This window comes from Ambystoma mexicanum, chromosome 13, assembly GCF_040938575.1.
Source record: "Ambystoma mexicanum isolate Mex_15411 chromosome 13, UKY_AmexF1_1, whole genome shotgun sequence".
Lineage (NCBI taxonomy): Eukaryota > Metazoa > Chordata > Amphibia > Caudata > Ambystomatidae > Ambystoma > Ambystoma mexicanum.
In genome coordinates, this window is record NC_090938.1 from 840,330,773 (window position 1) to 840,345,572 (window position 14,800).

Sequence of the window (14,800 nt, forward strand, 5' to 3'; positions counted from 1 at the left end):
AGCCTCAGAAGCGCCAACACTCGACTCGCACCCCCCCCCCCTCGTGTACTTAGAGCACCCTCTTCATACACCCTAGAGATAGGGTGACCAGATCTTCAAGACGAAAAACTAGGACGACCATCAACATAAAAGAAGGACTACCTCCCTTACAGCCCATCCCCCAAACCTGTATCCCCCTCCAAACCGCCCTCCCAGGCCGCACCCCTCCAACCCAAGGTATTTCTTTTCTCTTTGTCTTTTGCAACTTAATTTCGGCTGCGGTCATAAATGTGTGTTGATAACAGACATAAAACAGCAACACAATATACGCGCCAAACATGGCGCCGGGGTGTCACGAGGCCAATATAACCGTGTCTTTGTTCTTGTTGTTTTCTTATGATATCCCATGCCCCACCCCCTTCTTGTCTTGTGGCGCCTGGAAACACGTGTGTAGGCGCCATACAGATGTCCAATACGTCCAATAAAGGCCAGACTAAGCAATTACAGCACACGTGATGAATAAAACAAGAGTCGCTTCCAGACCAGGCATGGAAAGAGCGGCCCATCCATGGACGCCCACCCGTCGCGCCAGTTCCAAAGGTTAGATCCGGCCACGTATATATGTGCACTAAGTCTTACTGGTCCAGGATGGCAAAAGATCCTGGATCCTAGAAACTGCGCGCTTTGGACTGTGGATACCATAAAGAGCTTTGCTTTGACACGTGTTACAAGCCTTGCTGTGCATTTATTGGGGTGTATGGGATAGAATCGCTGGGAAAACCTTGAGGATGACTAACACCTTTCCACCCATATTTTAGGACTGGTGCAATTATATAAACACACTCGAGTCCTAGAATATTTGGCGAGCCTGCCACGGCAACATTCTGTGTGCAATTTAATGTATACTTATAACGGTTGCTGACCCTCCCTGTCCACAAAAACAGGGACTGGCACCCCCCTTTCCCTAAAACTGGACGTGTTTTTAAATTTAAAAAACTGTGGCGATGGGTTTGGGGGGGGGGCAATTCTGGGACTGTCTAGGCAAAACCTTTCACCCTACGTAGTCACCAGCACCCCCACCTCGCCCCTAAGGACTGATATGTAACACAGCCCTGCTGTGCCGTGTGGCCTCTCACCTGTATCCTTCTGAGTCTTCTAGGGCAGGTCCCCGGACCACAAATACCAAAATAAATCAATAACAATGAATCCACATGGACTAATAATCCACACGTTGGCTCTGGGCGCGGAACGTGAACCTGTGGGACTATAATGCACGAGTTTGTAACTCACCGTATTTAACTCTTGACTGCATTGGTGTGCACTTGTGTGAAGCCTGTGCCCCTCGACACCTCCGGCGCAGCCAAGTCTTTAGTTTGGTCTGCGCTACTTAAGGCTGAAGGAGGGCTACTTTAAGGAGGCTTGTGCTAGCCAATGTTTGCCAGCAATTTGATAACGTCTTATGAAAGCTCTGCCAGGAAACAGTAAGGTTCAAGCTGCTCTGCCAGTCCCTCAAACCGCTCTGCCAGTCCCCCAAAGCACTCTGCCAGTCCCTCAAATCGCTGTGCAAGTCCCTCAAACCACTCTGCCAGTCCCTCAAACCACTCTGCCAGTCCCTCAAATCGCTGTGCAAGTCCCTCAAACCACTCTGCAAGTCCCTCAAACCGCTCTGCCAGTCCCTAAACCGCTCTGCCAGCCCCCCAAACCGCTCTGCCAGTCCCTCAAATCGCTGTGCAAGTCCCTCAAACCACTCTGCCAGTCCCTAAACCACTCTGCCAGTCCCTCAAATCGCTCTGCCAGTCCCTACACCGCTCTGCCAGTCCCTAAAATCGCTCTGTCAGCCTTAAACCACTCTGCCATTCCCTCAAACCACTCTGCCAGTCCCCCAAACCACTCTGCCAATCCCTCAAACCGCTCTGCCAGTCCCTCAAACCGCTCTGCCAGTCCCTCAAATCGCTCTGCAAGTCCCTCAAACCGCTCTGCCAGTCCCTCAAATCGCTCTGCCAGTCCCTCAAACCACTCTGCCAGTCCCTCAAACCACTCTGCCAGTCCCTCAAATCGCTGTGCAAGTCCCTCAAACCGCTCTGCCAGTCCCCCAAAACGCTCTGCCAGTCCCTAAACCGCTCTGCCAGTCCCCCAAACCGCTCTGCCAGTCCCTCAAATCGCTGTGCAAGTCCCTCAAACCGCTCTGCCAGTCCCCCAAATCGCTCTGCCAGTCCCTAAACCGCTCTGCCAGTCCCTCAAACCGCTCTGCCAGTCCCGCCCTCCCCTCACACGCCGTCTTGTGCACATTATAAAGCTTCGGGACGTCGAGTGTGAAGATGTTTGTAAGAGATTAAACATGAGGGTAAAACACGTCGGCCAGCTGTGCAGAGCGGCTGAAACATCTGGACGGGCGGGAGCAGGTGCCCGCCCGTGCGATATGTCCCGGGACGTGTTCCTGCCACCTTCGCTGCTGGGGGAGGTGGGGGTCGTGGGGGTTGCAGGCCTCCTTATCTGCGCGGCTGGGGGAGTGAGAGGCGGCGGCCGCCCCTGCTCCGTGCTTTCCTGAACACGCCCCCTTTACGCGCAAGTTTACGTTCCGAGGAACACTTTTTGCTTTTCTTTGGCCCGTTTTTTCTTGTCAAAATGTGGCGCGATGTCTTAGAAATCATCGGGAAAGTTTGCATCTGTGTGACTTGTCAGTAAAGCATTGTGAAGCGCCCTGAGGCCGCCATCTTAGCGCTGTGCTTTAGACATTTTTCAAATAAAGTGTTGTTAGGATTTTGTGTGGGGGCGGGGGGGTGATCCGATACAGGATTACATGATAATCCACGTGACACGTCGTGACATGCCATCAAGCGTTAACGTCAGCAAACTATCCAGCAATACAGATTAGTAGGAGTCAATCACCTGCAACATATTAAAATGACACCACGAGAGTGAGACGGGGCTGCACAGCTGGACACAGCACTCTGCCTAACGCCCATTACATCCATGTATCACGTATGATGCACGCGTGGACGGCGCGTAAAGTGCTGACCCCCCCCCCCCCCCCCATGGAGGAGCCCGAGTCCATCACCAGGAAAAGAAACGCGACTTGTTTTGTGGAAACACGCTGTAAATATCCCAGAAAGTGACCCCCCCCCCATCACCCCCCGCGGCTTCCATGGCACTGCCCACATGAAGCCGGAACTGGAAAACCAGAACCTACCTAAAATGCCAGTGTTTCACTTACTGCCATTGTCTCCCCCCCCCCCCCACTCCCCACACACACACCCTCACGGAGAATGAGGCGGGGTGCCCCAGGGGTGTTTGAGCAGAAAGACCCGCTGGGGGGCACAGCGTTAATGTCTCTGAACCCCCTTTCCTCTCGGAAGGTCGTGGCAGCGGCGCCCCTGCCCTGGGAGTGGCACACAGACCAACGGGCGATGCCCGAACGGCCGGCCCCACAGGGCCTGGTGGGGCAGCTTTCTGCCAGTGGTGCCCGCAGCTGGCACTGACTGTGCAACTAATCGTCGGACTCGCGCTGCATTGAAAGGCACTGTTTGCCCCACACTTTACCAACATTTTTCCCCTGGCACTACTCGGAACAGCAGGTACCAAGCTGTGATTCTGCCCTCTCGTATTTTTGCCCCCCTCCTATTGATTGCCCCAGGTGTACCACGATCCTTCCTGTCACGAGCTTAACTCGCCCAGTTTCGTCTTAACTATTTTCATCTCAAGATTGGGAGCCTTTGGGCTGATGGTAACAGAGGGAAGGGTTGGGAGTGGGGGGAGGGGCTGGGAGTGTCATATACAAAGCAGCACCCGAAGAGGGTGTCAGCTCTTAATGTGGGCGGTGCCGCCTGTAAGTCTGGGCGGTGCGAGCTGTACATGTGGGGTGCTGCCGACTGTTCACGTGGGGGCATGCCAGTGTTAATGTGGGTAGCTCCAGCTGTACGCCTGGGGAAACTGTAAATGCGGGGGGTGCCCGCTGTTAATGTGTGGAGGGGTGCCACCTGAACCTGTAAGCAGTGCCAGCTGTGTATGTGTGGAGGGGTGCCCCCTGCCACTGGAAGCAGTGCCTGCTGTGTGTGTGTGGAGGGGTGCCCCCTGCCACTGGAAGCAGTGCCTGCTGTGTGTGTGGGGGGGGAGTGCCCCCTGCCACTGGAAGCAGTGCCTGCTGTGTGTGTGGGGGTGCCCCCTGCCACTGGAAGCAGTGCCTGCTGTGTGTGTGTGGAGGGGTGCCCCCTGCCACTGGAAGCAGTGCCTGCTGTGTGTGGGGGGGGAGTGCCCCTGCCACTGGAAGCAGTGCCCGCTGTGTGTGTGGGGGGGTGCCCCCTGCCACTGGAAGCACTGCCTGCTGTGTGTGTGTGGAGGGAGTGCCCCCTGCCACTGGAAGCAGTGCCTGCTGTGTGTGGGGGGGGGAGTGCCACCTGCACCTGTAAGCAGTGCCCGCTGTGTGTGTGGGGGTGAGTGCCCCTGCCACTGGAAGCAGTGCCCGCTATGTGTGTTGGGTGGGTGCCCCCTGCCACTGGAAGCAGTGCCTGCTGTGTGTGGGGGGAGTGCCACCTGCACCTGTAAGCAGTGCCCGCTGTGTGTAGGGGGGAGTGCCACCTGCACCTGTAAGCAGTGCCCGCTGTGTGTGTGTGGGGGGGAGTGCCACCTGCACCTGTAAGCAGTGCCCGCTGTGTATGTGTGGAGGGGTGCCCCCTGCCACTGGAAGCAGTGCCAGATGTGTATGTGTGGAGGGGTGCCCCCTGCCACTGGAAGCAGTGCCTGCTGTGTGTGTGTGGGGGGAGTGCCCCCTGCCACTGGAAGCAGTGCCTGCTGTGTGTGTGGGGGGTGCCCCCTGCCACTGGAAGCAGTGCCCGCTGTGTATCTGTGGAGGGGTGCCCCCTGCACCTGGAAGCAGTGCCCGCTGTGTGTGTGTGGGGGGTGCCCCCTGCCACTGGAAGCAGTGCCTGCTGTGTGTGTGGGGGGGGGTGCCCCCTGCACCTGTAAGCAGTGCCCGCTGTGTGTGTGGGGGGGGGTGCCACCTGCACCTGTAAGCAGTGCCCGCTGTGTGTGTGGAGGGGAGTGCCCCTGCCACTGGAAGCAGTGCCCGCTGTGTGTGTGGGGGGTGCCCCCTGCCACTGGAAGCAGTGCCTGCTGTATGTGTGGGGGGAGTGCCACCTGCACCTGTAAGCAGTGCCCGCTGTGTGTGTGGGGGGTGGGAGTGCCACCTGCACCTGTAAGCAGTGCCCGCTATGTGTGTGTGTGGGGGGGGGGTTCAGTTGTTCATGTGCGGGATCAGGGTGTTATTGTGGACAGTGCAGCTGTTGCTGTGACTACTGCAGGGTGTTGAGGTCGATGGGACTATCTGAAAATGTGGGGGGTGCACGCTGGGAATGTGAGTAGTAACCGCTGTGAGTAGGGCAATGAGGTGGGATGGGGAAATGAAATGTTGGAGGGGGGGCGGGGGCGCGTTTGTTTAGCTGCTGGGAATAGTTGACACTAAAGAAGGCGAGTATGAGATTTACGAGGCAAGATTTGTACTTTTCGATGAAAATTTCGTGACGAGATTTACACTTTGCAGAGTAAGGAGGAGCTGATTGGTCGATGACGCCACATAGCGCTCTCACCATGTGACAAACATACGTATGTCGGCGCTACATGAGTTCTCCACGGTATTTGACCTGGTGGACTCGGCAAAAGCTTCGACCCCCTAAAAACATGTAAGGGGCTGGGGCTTCATTTGTCCCAAGACAAAAAAAACAAAACAGGCAGCCCCCTTCCTTGCACACAGTTCCCTGTGTTCTTTGTGTCGCCATCTACATGTGCTCTCCCTAGAGCTCCTTCTCCTGTGCTCTCCACCAGACTCTCCCCAGAGCTCCTTCCCCTGTGCTCTCTACCAGACTCTCCCCAAAGCGCCTTCCCCTGTGCTCTCCCTCAGGCTCTCCCAGAGCTCCTTCTTCTGTGCTCTCCACCAGGCTCTCCCCAGAGCTCCTTCCCCTGTGCTCTCCACCAGGTTCTCCACAGAGCTCCTTCTCCTGTGCTCTCCACCAGGCTCTCCTCAGAGCTCCTTCTCCTGTGCTCTCCACCAGGCTCTCCCCAGAGCTCCTTCCCCTGTGCTCTCCCCCAGGCTCTCCCAGTTAGGCTCTCCCCAGAGCTCCTTCCCCTGTGCTCTCCCTCAGGGTTCTCCCTAGAGATCCTTCCTCTGTGCTGTCCTTCAGGCGCTCTCCTGCAGGCTCTCCCTAGAGCGCCTTCCCCTGTGCTCTCCACCAGGCTCTCCCCAGAGCTCTTTCTCCTGTGCTCTCCACCAGGCTCTCCCCAGAGCTCCTTCTCCTGTGCTCTCCCTCAGGCTCTCCCTAGAGCTCCTTCTCCTGTGCTTTCCCTCAGGCTCTCCCAGAGCTCCTTCCCCTGTGCTCTACCTCAGGCTCTTCCAGAGCTCCTTCACCTGTGCTCTCCCTCAGTCTCTCCCTAGAGCGTCTTCCCCTGTGCTCTGCCTCAGCGTTCGCCCTAGGGCTATCCCTACAGCTCCTTCACCTGTGCTCTCCCTCCGGCTCTCCCCTTCGGGCTCTCCGTAGAGCTCCTTCTCCTGTGCTCTCCCCAGACCGCCTTCTCTTGTGCTCTCCCTCAGGCTCTCTCTAGAGTTACTTCTCCTGCGCTCTCCATTGGGCTCTCCCCAGAGCTCCTTCTCCTGTGCTCTCCCTCAAGCTCTCCCCTTCAGGCTCTCCCCAGAGCTCCTTCCCCTGTGCTCTCCCCAGAGCTCCTTCTCCTGTGCTCGCCCCAGACCGCCTTCTCCTGTGCTCTCCCCAGAGCGCCTTCTCCTGTGCTCTCCCTCAGGCTCTCCCCAGAGTTCCTTCCCCTGTGCTCTCCCCAGGCTCTCCCGTGGAGGCTCCCCCTGCAGCTCCATCTCCCAGGACCCCTGACGTCCTACGCTCTCGGCAGTATCTGCTTCAGTGGCCTCCCAAGGTTTGGGGGTGTACCCAGAAGGAATGTGCCCGCTACAACTCAATGGCCCACGTGCATTGGTTGGTGACCGTCACTGGGGGAGGGAGGGGGAGTGTGTGTGGGTGGAAGCTGTGATGTGTCCCAGGCGAGTCGGAAAATGCCACAGAGGTCCCAGGTGTCCCGGGCACGTAAATCCCCCCGCCCCCCCCCACATTTCCTGAGAGTATTATCGTAGGGAGCCCTAAGACCATGACAATGTCGAGGTGCAAAATCAAAATAGCAAACATCAGGAAGTCTGACAAATCTCACCTGATAGAAACTATCTCGAGCAGAACTTCCCGGGTGTTTGAGATTTGTGCCCGCTCTGGAAAGCACCCCAACTCCTCCTGGGGCGTGAAGAGTGTCACTTCTCCGGACAACAAGAACCTGTGAACTCCTTCTGCACCCAAAATCCGGGCAGCCCTCCTGGAACCCCAAAATATGTACACACCTCCTGGTGCCCGATAACCGCAACTTCTGCCACCCTGAAATCAGCAGACCCCACTGTAATGCTCCAAAGCAGCAGACGCCCGAAATCCGCGGACTCGGGGAGTAATCAGGGAGGCGCCAATGCCCGGCCTTGTCACCGGGAAGGCGGCCCCGCCATGGAGCTCAGCCCGGCCGGGGTGGGAGGGCAGCTTCCGTCGCTCAGGAAGTTCACCTGCGCCAGTCCTGGAGCGCCCGCGATGCCACCAGACTCCCGAGAAACCTGCGAACTCCGGCGGACTCGGGAGGTAGAAGTCCTGGCACTGGAGTCCGCAGACACTTGCTGGTGCCAGCCCAGGCGCCCTCTGTGCCCAGCCTCGGGTCCTAGGATCAGGAAGGAGGGGGGAGCCTCAGCTGCCGGGACTCTGCTCCGGGAGGGGGAGGAGAACTTGCAGCGAGTGGCAGAGCCAGCCCCCACCCTCCCCCTCCTCCGCTCCAGCGCACAGGCTTCATGGCTCAGCTGTTCCCTGAGAGCTGGGCGTCTCTGTGCTGGGCAGGGGGTGTGCATAGAGCCCCTCTTCTCTGGGGTGGAGGGGCAGCGCAGGGGGTCTCTCCACTGGCATGAGGGAAAGATTGTGTGTTCGAGGGGCTCCCCATCTCTGGTGCGGGCGGGGCTGAGTACCCCATCTTTGGTGTGAACCGGGGGGGCGGGGGAGACCACCGCCCAGTTTTTGGAGGGAGAGGTAGGGTGGGAGTTCCTTTTCTCTCGAGGTAAGTGGGGGGAGAGGGGGCGCTTCTCCGGAGTGGAGGGCATGTCCCCTCAGTTGGAGGGCAGCTCTGGGGGGTTTGTTTGTGAAGGGCTGAGAGACCCCCGGACTGTGGTTCCCATTCACTTACCCAGGGACCCACACAGGGCCTCAGGGGTCTCGCTGGCGGGGGGTGAGGGGGGGGGGTTCCAGTGCCCACTTTCCTGGAACTTTACATACCCGGGTTTAATATTGGCCAGTTTGAAGGGCGGAGTCGGACCTGGCGGGATTCGAACCCGTGGGTGAAGGGTACAGGCAGGTTACAGCAGCCTGTGCCAGGATGACTCAGCGCCCGGGCAGGACACCTCAATCCGGGCCACTACTCACCCCGCAGACCCGGTGCCCCCTGGGAGCATGCGGGTCTAACCCCCCCTAATCCCAGAGCTCAGCAGCTCCGTGTGTGAAATAGCGGGGGCCGCTGAGAAAAGCGGGGCCGGGCCCTCCCCACGAGGAATGCCCTCCCCACTAGCAATGCCCTCCGCACGAGGAATGTCGCACGTGGATGTTGCTGCAGCTCTGGCTGACCAGCGTGGGATGAGAGCCCCCCCCCCCCCCCGGGCCCGAGTCCAGTCTATGGACGAGGCTGGGGGGTCAAGGGTGCGTCACAGCCTCACAGGCCTCCTGGCCAATGGGAACCAGGGTCTCCTTGAAGAGGTCTAGGCTGCGATGAGTTGGCCTCCCCGACACTCTCCCGCTGAGCTGCCCCCCAAACAGAGCTCCCTGCTGCCCAGACACTGGCAGTGCTGTTCCTTGGGCGCCGAGGCCTGGCCCTAAGTACTCCGATGCTGCTGGCCCCCCACTCCCAGAGCTCTTCCCATAGAATCGGTTCACGCGTGCAGTCTTGGGCCTGAGGGAACTATCTTTCATTGAGTGGCATTCATCGCTTTACACGTCCAGGCAGGACTGCTTAGCTCATGTGTGTAGAGTCGGCAAGGGTGGTCCTTCATGTCCCAGAGCTGGAGAATACCGATCCAATGACGCCCGCAGAGTTGGCAGGATTGAGTCCTTCTTGTATGCAGAGTTGGTAGGATTGAGTCCTCCTTGTATGCAGAGTTGGTAGGATTGAGTCCTTCATATATGCAGAGTTGGCAGGATTGAGTCCTTCTTGTATGCAGAGTTGGCAGGATTGAGTCCTTCATATATGCAGAGTTGGTTGGATTGAGTCCTTCTTGTATGCAGAGTTGGCAGGATTGAGTCCTTCATATATGCAGAGTTGGCAGGATTGAGTCCTTCTTGTATGCAGAGTTGGCAGGATTGAGTCCTTCATATATGCAGAGTTGGCAGGATTGATCGTTCATGCCCCCAGAGTTAGACTGTACTGAAATATATACGTTCATAGAGTTGGTGCAATTGATTCGTTCATGTTTGTAGTGCTGGCTGGCATTGGTTGTTCACACCTGTGCAAGGGCGTTCAGCCAATCAGGTGGCTGGAAATGCAGGCGAGAACACGTAGTATATTGCTTGCATTTTCCAGCCCCGCAAAGCCCTTCCCTGGGTTGCGCCATCTTGATTGTGGGGAGGCAACAGGAAGTCTCCCCATGTTCCATCCCCATGCCTCCACTCTCTCCCCACCCCTCTAAGATATCCTGCCCTGTTCCCCCACCCCTCTCACACCCTCCCCACACAGTTGCTTGGACCTTGTGCTCCAGTTCCATTCCGTTAATCTGTTCTGCCCCGTGGCTGCCAACACACTAGAAATAGAAAAGGCACTACACCCCTTTTCCATTTATTAAGGCGGTGGCCATCTTGTTTTTTTATGGGAGATTGGGCTTGTGCAAATAAAACAATTCATACCCAGACAAACTCTGGGGTGTGTATAGAATCACTCCCGCTCAGGGAGGGGCATTCACAACGGGTACTGGCCCTGAACCCTTGCTGAGGCCCTACCAAGGCTCAGCTGGCAGATGCTGCCATCCTTGTATGCCCCTTTGAGCAGGGGTGGTTGCTCTATTGATGTCTTCAGAGTTGGACAGTACCAAATCATGAATCGTCATAGAGTTGGCGGGATTGATTTGGTCATTTCTGTAAAGTTGATTATCATCAATGTCTTCATATCTGTGGAGTCGGCAGATTTTACCGTTGATGTCCCTAGAGTTGGACAGTACGAGGCATGTGCGCTGAGTTGGGTAGGAAAGATCTGCCCTGGTTTGTAGAGTCTGATGGACAGACTTCCTTGGATTGGGTGCAATAGACCAGTTCACATCCCAGAGGAAGGAGTGGATGAAGCTCGTGGGTCACTGTCGCTCCACCTCTTACTCGCGCCGTCGCATATGACGCAGGCGCGTCCCGCTTGGCCTAGAGAACCAAGCTACTCCTCACTGATGAGCCCCTAAAAGGGCGAAACATGTTTGGGGATGCTTGTGGTCTCGTGCAGAAGGGATGTGGCCTAGCAGTTCGGGCTGGACTGCCCCTTTTGGGGTGGGGCCAAGCCCGATTTGCATATGGTCTTTCCCTTCTGTAATGGCTTGGCAGGCAAGGAACGGTGGTCTGGAGGGTTGCCCAGAGCATTGCCAGTGGTTAAGATTAATTCTAAACCTTCCAGCCATCACCTCTTTGTTTTTGCTGCGTCCCGCTTGGTACCCACATCTAGCTGTCTGCCATACTGCCAAACTCTAGGGCCCTAGCACTGCTCTGTGATTAGCCGGCGACACTCTTGAGAAAGTGTTAGATGGATTGTGTCGCAGGCCTGAGCAGGTCCGAAGGTCGCGCCACAATTCTTAACCTACATAACAACCCTCCGCCTTGATCGAATATGGGCCCCAGCTCCTGGACGGACTGGACCATGTTTAATGATGTAAGCTTTATTTTTGGTTTGGCTATTGTATAGCGCAATCAACCGCATGCGCCTGTGCCACTGAGCTACTCAGGTGCCAGCGGGCTAGGAGTCTGGCATCGCCAATGTGGCAGGACTGGGAATCGTGGGGTGGTGTCTGCTGTTCATAATGGGTCCCTTTTCTACATCTGGACCACGTTTCATAGAATGAATGCCAGGAGGCGCTGTATAAATGCCAGATAACATAACCTGACATGAATACTGGTTCCCAGTCTTGCTAAAAGTAGGCCATAATGTGGTCACGTGGGGTGGCCACTTGCGAGTCACAGGATTCGGCTGAACACTCTACTCCGTTCATATTGACTGTCCCTGGATCTATGAAAGCAGCTTTCAATTCTTATTGGCTGTCCGTGGGTCTATGGTGGCAGATTTCCATCCATTCTTATTGGCTGTCCGTGGCTCTATGGTGGCAGATTTCCATTCTTATTGGCTGTCCGTGGGTCTATGGTGGCAGATTTCCATCCATTCTTATTGGCTGTCCGTGGCTCTATGGTGGCAGATTTCCATTCTTATTGGCTGTCCGTGGGTCTATGGTGGCAGATTTCCATCCATTCTTATTGGCTGTCCGTGGCTCTATGGTGGCAGATTTCCATTCTTATTGGCTGTCTGTGGGTCTATGGTGGCAGATTTCCATTCTTATTGGCTGTCCGTGGCTCTATGGTGGCAGATTTCCATTCTTATTGGCTGTCCGTGGGTCTATGGTGACAGATTTCCATTCTTATTGGCTGTCCGTGGCTCTATGGTGGCGATTTCCATTCTTATTGGCTGTTCTTGGGTCTATGGTGGCAGATTTCCATTCTTATTGGCTGTCCGTGGGTCTATGTTGGCAGTTGTCCATTCTTATTGGCTGTCCGTGGGTCTATGGTGGCAGTTGTCCATTCTTATTGGCTTTCCGTGGGTCTATGGTGGCAGATTTCCATTCTTATTGGCTATTCGTGGATCTATGGTGGCAGATTTCCATTCTTATTGGCTGTCTGTGGGTCTATGGTGGCAGATTTCCATTCTTATTGGCTGTCCGTGGCTCTATGGTGGCAGATTTCCATTCTTATTGGTTGTTCTTGGGTCTATGGTGGCAGATTTCCATTCTTATTGGCTGTCCGTGGGTCTATGGTGGCAGATTTCCATTCTTATTGGCTGTTCTTGGGTCTATGGTGGCAGATTTCCATTCTTATTGGCTGTCCGTGGGTCTATGTTGGCAGTTGTCCATTCTTATTGGCTTTCCGTGGGTCTATGGTGGCAGATTTCCATTCTTATTGGCTGTCCGTGGATCTATGGTGGCAGATTTCCATTTTTATTTGCTGTGTTTTGATAACTGGAGCCAGCTCCCCATTCTTTTTGGATGTTCTTTGGCTTATAGAGAAAGCTCTCTTTTCTTATTGGCAGTCTTCTAGTCTATGGCAGAAACTCTCAGTTCCTATTGGCAGTCTCTGGCCTATGGAGGAAGCTCTCCATTCTTATTGGTAGTCCTCTGATCTGTGGAGGAAGCTCTCCATTCTTATTGGTAGTCCTCTGATCTGTGGAGGAAGCTCTCCATTCTTATTGGTAGTCCTCTGATCTGTGGAGGAAGCTCTTCATTCTTATTGGTAGTCCTCTGATCTGTGGAGGAAGCTCTCCATTCTTATTGGTAGTCCTCTGATATGTGGAAGAATCTCTCCATTCTTATTGGTAGTCCTCTGATATATGGAAGAATCTCTCCATTCTTATTGGTAGTCCTCTGATCTATGGAGGAAGCTCTTGACTCTTATTGGTAGTCCCCTGGTCTGTGGAGGAAGCTCTCCATTCTTATTGGTAGTCCTCTGATATATGGAGGAAACTCTCCATTCTTATTCGTAGTCTTCTGATCTGTGGAGGAAGCTCTCCACTCTTATTGGTAGTTCTCTGATCTGTGAGAGGAAGCTCTCCATTTTTATTGGTAGTCCTCTGATATATGGAGGAAACTCTCCATTCGTATTCGTAGTCTTCTGATCTGTGGAGGAAGCTCTCCACTCTTATTGGTAGTTCTCTGATCTGTTAGAGGAAGCTCTCCATTCTTATTGGTAGTCCTCTGATATATGGAGGAAGCGCTCCATTCTTATTGGTAGTCCTCTGATCGGTGGAGGAAGCTCTCCATTCTTATTGGTAGTCCTCTGATCGGTGGAGGAAGCTCTCCATTCTTATTGGTTGTCCTCTGATCTGTGGAGGAAGCTCTCCATTCTTATTGGTAGTCTTCTGATCTATGGAGGAAGCTCGCCACTCTTATTGGTAGTCCCCTGATCTGTGGAGGAAGCTCTCCATTCTTATTGGTAGTCCTCTGATATATGGAGGAAACTCTCCATTCTTATTGGTAGTCTTCTGATCTGTGGAGGAAGCTCTCCATTCTTATTGGTAGTCCTCTGATCTGTGGAGGAAGCTCTCCATTCTTATTGGTAGTCCTCTGATATATGGAGGAAACTCTCCATTCTTATTGGTAGTCCTCTGATATATGGAGGATTCTCTCCATTCTTATTGGTAGTCCTCTGATATATGGAGGAAGCTCTCCATTCTTATTGGTAGTCCTCTAATCGTTGGGGGAAGCTCTCCATTCTTATTGGTAGTCCTCTGATCGTTGGGGGAAGCTCTCCATTCGTATTGGTAGTCCTCTGATCGGTGGAGGAAGCTCTCCATTCTTATTGGTAGTCCTCTGATATATGGAGGATTCTCTCCATTCTTATTGGTAGTCCTCTAATCGGTGGAGGAAGCTCTCCATTCTGGTTGGTAGTCCTCTGATATATGGAGGAAGCTCTCCATTCTTATTGGTAGTCCTCTGATGTGTGGAGGAAGCTCTCCATTCTTATTGGTAGTCTTCTGATCTGTGGAGGAAGCTCTCCATTCTTATTGGTAGTCCTCTGATATATGGAGGAAGCTCTCCATTCTTATTGGTAGTCTTCTGATCTGTGGAGGAAGCTCTCCATTCTTATTGGTAGTCCTCTGATATATGGAGGATTCTCTCCATTCTTATTGGTAGTCCTCTAATCGGTGGAGGAAGCTCTCCATTCTGGTTGGTAGTCCTCTGATATATGGAGGAAGCTCTCCATTCTTATTGGTAGTCCTCTGATCGTTGGGGGAAGCTCTCCATTCTTATTGGTAGTCCTCTGATCGGTGGAGGAAGCTCTCCATTCTTATTGGTAGTCCTCTGATATATGGAGGATTCTCTCCATTCTTATTGGTAGTCCTCTAATCGGTGGAGGAAGCTCTCCATTCTGGTTGGTAGTCCTCTGATATATGGAGGAAGCTCTCCATTCTTATTGGTAGTCCTCTGATGTGTGGAGGAAGCTCTCCATTCTTATTGGTAATCCCCTGGTCTGTGGAGGAAGCTCTCCATTCTTATTGGTAGTCCTCTGATATATGGAGGAAACTCTCCATTCTTATTGGTAGTCTTCTGATTTGTGGAGGAAGCTCTCCATTCTTATTGGTAGTCCTCTGATATATAGAGGATTCTCTCAATTCTTATTGGTAGTCCTCTAATCGGTGGAGGAAGCTCTCCATTCTGGTTGGTAGTCCTCTGATATATGGAGGAAGCTCTCCATTCTTATTGGTAGTCCTCTAATCGTTGGGGGAAGCTCTCCATTCTTATTGGTAGTCCTCTGATACATGGAGGAAGCTCTCCATTCTTATTGGTAGTCCTCTTATATATGGAGGAAGCTCTCCATTCGTCCCTTTCACATCTGCCTTTCTGCCGTGCCCCTCCGTGGGTTCCGGCATATTCTCCCCCCAATGTCCACGTGTTGTGCTTCAGCACCGTGTTATCCCCATGGCGCGCACTGTGCTTTGTTGCCCCCATGGCGCGCCCTGTGCTGTGTTATGT

The 14,800-nt window shown here is 54.3% G+C and overlaps 1 protein-coding gene across 3 annotated transcripts in view; it reads right to left on the reverse strand.

The window, feature by feature from the left end:
- Nucleotides 1–7,826, reverse strand: part of DDR1 (discoidin domain receptor tyrosine kinase 1) — a 318,555-nt gene extending 310,729 nt beyond the window's left edge. For 2 of the 3 annotated variants that reach the window (XM_069635358.1, XM_069635356.1), the window contains exon 1: nucleotides 7,183–7,826. The gene's annotated coding sequence lies outside the window, so the exon portion shown is untranslated. The remainder of the gene's footprint in view (nucleotides 1–7,182) is intronic. The other variant, XM_069635355.1, reaches the window with a different exon arrangement.
- Between the last annotated feature and the right edge of the window lie 6,974 nt (nucleotides 7,827–14,800).